Here is a 6,000-nt window from a genome sequence, read left to right on the forward strand (position 1 = left end):
CTGTAAACATTAATCGTAAGAGATGTGCAAAGCTCAAAATCTTGTGCATATGTGGCAAAAAGGAAAACATGGGGGGGCACTCCCCCCCCCCCCAAACACACTGCGCAGCAGAAAAAACTTTCAAATGATTCTGAGGCTATTCCGCCTGATTCTTCTGCTAATTGACCCCCTGAATCCAAATATGATCTCCGTTTTCCTCCTACACGTACCGATTTTTGTAGAAAATCCCCCATTTTTGAATTTGGGGGGGGGGGGGGGGCAAGTTTTATTTGTTGCTACATATGCACAAAATTTTGAGCTTTGCACATCTCTAGTCATTCAGGGTAATGTTTACGGTTATTGCAATGCTCTTTTCCCACTCCAAGTTTTAAAAAAATGGCTCTGATTTAAAGAAGGGGTGGGGGAAAATCTAAAAGGGGGCCGAGATGGGGGAAAGGTGGTCGTATTTGGAAACAAGGGGTCATTTTACATAAGAAGCAGCCAGAAGAAATGCGATTCCATGCATCAAACCTTTTGCTCATTTTTATGATCTGTGTGCTTTGCGTTCCAAATTATAGGCTCTGTTTGAAAAATTTCCAAAAATTTCAACTCCAAAGAGTTGTTCCAAACCTAATTATTAGACATGGTGAACTGCGATTTGCTTTCAGAAAACCAAAACAAAGCAAATTCCGCGCGGCGGACAGATGGCGCTGCAGTAGCCTCTCGCGCTCCTTTGACTCGGGAACAATTTACCGACATTTACTGGAGGCAACGCGAGACATTCGCGAGGGACACCAAGAGACGCCGAGTTCCCCATCCACACTCTACCCCTTGTCTTGTCTTGTGCTCTCGTTGGAGAGTGTGGAGCCGGCGTTTAAACTAGTATATCCACGAAGGAAATGTTATTTTCGGAACAACTAATGTCAAGGAATTTTTTATTGTTAACCACATTTAACAAAATGAATAAGCAGATGAATTAATTGCATAACTATGTTCTTACTAATAGATAACATGGTCATTTTCTAATGGTATAAATATTTTTTAATGAATGAATAAATTATAATAAAGAAAGATAAATAATACTGGCACATTTTTTGTGAAGCATATTACAATACTAAAAAATATTTGCATTACCATATTTTTAATGAATTAAACAATTGATTTTTTTTTCTTTTTGAACCAAAATGTATGTACATCCAAGTATTTCGAAATAACTTTTCTGTGATTGCCCCTCAAATATAAATCTTATTTCGTTTGCGTAATTAATCAGTTTCAGTTGGTTACAACAAATAGTACACCGCGCACATAGGTATGTAGGATAACTTTAAATTAATTCGATAAACCCAAAAAACAGTTACAATTGGAGCCTCATCAAATGCAAATCAACAAAAATATCAATGTATATAACAACATGTTTTAAAATATTCATTAATACTTACAAGTGAACATGAGCGGAAGAAAATCTAAGTACCTCCATTACAACTGAATAAGTAATCCAAAGGGTTTCGTTTCATTAAGTATAAACATGTTTATTGAAACTATTCACGCTTGAACACACAATATATATCTAATTATGGTCGCATTGGTAATTGCAAAGAAGCAAATGGTTATTAACTAACTTAATAGCTGCGTACATCGTCTAAAAAATCAAGGGCAGTCCAAAATGCAAAGGCGTAAAATTAGTTTCGGCACATTTTACTACTCTCTAGACAAGAAATAACAAGCAATCCAATGCTAAACAGTTGCTGACTGCAGCAACCGTAGATAAGAAAAAAATAAGTTCTCGTTATTTCCGACTCATTGGCGCCCGTGTTGGAAGGATGAAATAGGTTTCGAAGCATTGCGTCATCACTTCCGCTTCTAGATTTCTTGAAATAACAAAAAGCTTTCTGAATATTGAGGAGTTCGCTATTGGATGAAGGATTCCTACTATTTCGGAAACGTTTCCGATATATCCAGAAACGTTTCCGAAATTTGTTACAGTGTGGGCACACGCCAATTGTAATAAATATATCCAAAACTTTTCGGAGTCCCGAATCTACTAGGAACTAGGGAGTCAACAGTTACAGCAAATAATGTAGGAAACGTTTTTACAATTCATGCTAAATTTTTTTAGAAATTACTCCGTTATAGGGAAAAACATTTTTATCGGAAGTTCGATCTCGATGTGGTTGAAAATCCGAGTTATCTTAATAAGTTCAGTGTCAAATGTCCGTCTCCCACCATCACGATAAAACACCGTCACGGCATTTTGAACAGTTTGATCTTACTGTACAGTGTACACTAGTGGGATCCACACGGCTATGCCCGTAGTAGAAAATTAAAAGGTCTTTTGGTTCGCCTGTATATTTACAAATAATGTATGATGAATTACTCGCCAATTGGCTTGCCCATTTTACGGTTCCACGTTATGATAACTTGGTAATTTACTCGTCCATCTTATGATAATTTTGCTCGGGAAAATGTTCTTAAAATTAAAATAGAAAAAGAACAAAAGCGAATTTTTGAAAAATCGCTTCGAGGTGCACACCCCCATGATACAAACTAATTCTGTGCCAAATTTCATGAAAATCGGCCGAACGGTCTAGGCGCTATGCGCATCACAGAGATCCGGACAGATATCCAGATAGAGAGACTTTCGGCTTCATTATTGGTAAAGAGAAAGACTACTTTACTGATTTGAAAAATTCTTTCCTTGTTTGGAAGGGCATACTTCTCAGATGGTCCCACGGTAATTTGGTCTGGATCTGATAAGAGGTCTCGGAGAAATCCAAGAAAATTTAAATTTCACACGTTGTGGCTACGTAATCCAGTTTACGCTCCTTGCGGAATACGTCACACATCACGTGGCTTTGCCGTGACCGGGTGTACTTTCACAGCTAAGGTTTTGCCTTCGCCTTGAACGATATTTAATTCTCGCGGCACATTAATTTTCGCGACACCGCTTGTTCAGATTATAATGAAAATTTTGAATCAAAGATTCTCTGAATCAAACATCAAATTCATTCTAGTGGAATTTTTTTATCTTCATCTGTAATTGGGCCATGTGAAGAAACATGCGACTTTTATCGCGAATTACATGACACGTATTGCTGTGAACATAAATTACAATATAAAATGTTACAATTTAAAATGTTACGATTTAAAATGTTACGATTTAAAATGTTACGATTTAAAATGTTACACTGTACAATATTACAATGTTTAAAATGTTACAATGTTAAAATGTACAAATTTTACACTTACAATTTACAATTTATTTGTAGTTTGGGAAACAGTAAACATTTAAATGGTTCTAACTAAATACTGAATCCAGTCTACTTTTTTTAGAAATGAGATATGTCAATTGTTGCATTTCTGCTAATAAGCGATCATCGTGAGGTTTAGTTAAAAGTTTAGTGGGTTCTAAATCAGATAGAGCCATTCCTTAAGTTTTGACAACGCTGAGAGCTACGTATACTCGTCCTTTCCCAAAGTTATTTTTTCCTAAATCTAAGACAGCTCTATTGAGGGTTATGTGATACGAATTGTTGTGAAATATGAATCTCAATTTACAATGTTACGTATTTAAAATTAACAATTTTACAAAAGTAAAGCGATTTCTGTTGGGTTATTTTAGTGACTCGTGCATGCTTACTCAAAATGCACGTAAGAAAGACTTCAACGTCATGTACCACATATTCTATCCTACGTACTTATTTTATATCTTACACCACTAAAAAGCAAACAATAAATTACTTTTAAATAAAAAAAACCGCGCCTTCAAAAAACACCTAGGAACTAAAAAGCAAAAAATAACTGATTACACTTACATACAACTTACTACAAAATACCATGCTTTGCCATCAATCTTTGAGTTGAACCGCACCATTGCTGCAGTCACTCATCTGGTGTGCTAATTCTACATTAGCTACCAGTTTGTTTGGCTCTCTTGGCTCCCTTAAGAAGTTTTTCTCCTCCAGCTCAGGTAATTCCTATTCCGGGCTGATGAGTTCTAAAAAGTACGAAACTGCAGTCCTCGGATGGAATAACTGAACTGGCGGTGTATTTTAAGTAGGAACACATGTAGTCTATTTTAGTTAAGAAGAAGATACCTTTGAAGATCAAAGCAGATAATTTTATGCTAGCAATTTTTAATACTAGTTGACTCATGTTGTAATATTTTGTTGTAAGTAAGAAAATGTTTTTTGGTAATGAAAAATGATAAGGTTCTTGCTGTTGACATTTTAAATATTAATTGAGACCTACTAATATTTGATGCAGCATTTAATATTGAGTTTATTTTTATTTTAAATGTTTTGTACAATTAGTCAAGTGCACGCACTGCAAAATGAATGGAGCAAAGTGCAATAGATCATATCGTTTATGCATCCAATCACTTACGTATTCATTTATTAATGAGTTCATTTGTATTTCTTCATTTATTATTTCATTTACTTATTCCTTCATTCGCTTATGTTTTTATTCTTTCACTATTTTATTCACTTATTTATTTTTCTCAAATGTATTAGTTTACGCATTTATTTATTTGTTTATATTATTCCTTTATCTATTCCGTTATTTATTTATTCTTTTAGTTACTTATTCATTCAATCGAAAATATTTTTAATAATCAAATAAAAAATATTGCACAAAAAAAATATTTTATATTTTACTTTGTCCTATGCAAAGTGAAAATTTCCCCATTTTTAAGGTATAAATTTTCCGCCAATAGTGAAAAATAATGTTTCAGTGCAAGTTTTGCTATAAAATACATTGTTTTTTCTTTATATAATGTAATTTTCCAAAACAATTCTCCAATATTTTCATTTTGAAAAAAGTAAGTTACCTTAGTTATTTCACTTTGCCTCACATTCCTTTATCTGTAACGTATATTTTGCAAGTTGCTTTTTAGAATGACAGTTATTCAGAAACGTCAATGTTTACAACCAAGAATATCAGCAGATGCATTTTCAGATCGACAATGCATGGCGTTCCTGACATATATATGTGATGTGTTTTTGTTTACAGATTCTATAGGAGGACTATAGAAAGATTGTAATTATACTCACGTAGATTGCACAGACTCAAATAACCCCAATCACTGAAGCCTCTAATGGTGCCATTTTCAGGAAAATTCCTACATCGAAAATATTCTAAATTTCTCACTGAAGATGGCTTTGCAGAGAAGCTATCGGATCATTCGATCCAGTGAGAATTCCTTCGCATGAAGCTGCGCATGCGCAGTTGTTGTGTTTTCGATTTGGATAAGCATTCTTGAAGGGTATAATGGGAAATAAATCGGATGCGCATTTTAAAATGGCTGTAATGAGCGGACGATAATAATATTTTTTTTTCATCTCCAATGGGAGAAACGTAAATGTTTCACGATGAGGAAAAAAATAAAATTATGTATTCGGTTTACTTTATTTTTGCATTAACGGAATGTTTTTAAGTTACTTTGGTACGAAAAGTAATTTTAAAATGTGATGAAAAAGTTAGTGCGGTGCCCGATAGCAGAAACAGCGCGACGCTGCAACAGGGACGATTTCAGAAGTTTTTGTTAGGGGTGTCAAGTTTCATAGGCCGGCGTAGTATACCTCCCGCGTAAAAATGTACCAGTTAAACTGGGGATGGTGCACTTTTCGTATGCTACGGCGTACCTCGCACCCCACATCCAAAAAAAAAAAAAAAAAAGGGAGATCAAAACCCTTTCAAATTGCACCCCCTTCCCCTAAATGTTTCAATGACGCAGCCTGCCCCTTGATCATATTCCCTCAAATTTTCATCAAGTCATATTTCTTTAGGAAAACAGGCTGTTCACGGGACCGTAAGCTTGAATATATGAGATTACAGCTATGGAATAGCTGGAAAAAGCATACACAACACCACACGCGACATGTGGTTTGATCTCTGAAAAAACGTTAAGCTCATTGCAGATAATTGCTCTTTAGAAAATGAACAAAAAACTCAAATTTGCAATAGCTCAATAAACGAACATAGACAATCATTAGAATTATGACGCGCTAAGAAGACCTTACA

General features: G+C 34.9%; 1 protein-coding gene across 1 annotated transcript in view; it reads right to left on the reverse strand.

The window, feature by feature from the left end:
- The window catches only part of LOC129227025 (tumor protein p53-inducible protein 11-like), a 91,717-nt gene extending 86,561 nt beyond the window's left edge, over positions 1-5,156 (reverse strand). The window contains exon 1 of the mRNA XM_054861660.1: positions 5,031-5,156. The gene's annotated coding sequence lies outside the window, so the exon portion shown is untranslated. The remainder of the gene's footprint in view (positions 1-5,030) is intronic.
- Between the last annotated feature and the right edge of the window lie 844 nt (positions 5,157-6,000).

This window comes from Uloborus diversus, chromosome 7, assembly GCF_026930045.1.
Source record: "Uloborus diversus isolate 005 chromosome 7, Udiv.v.3.1, whole genome shotgun sequence".
NCBI classification, from domain to species: Eukaryota; Metazoa; Arthropoda; class Arachnida; order Araneae; family Uloboridae; genus Uloborus; species Uloborus diversus.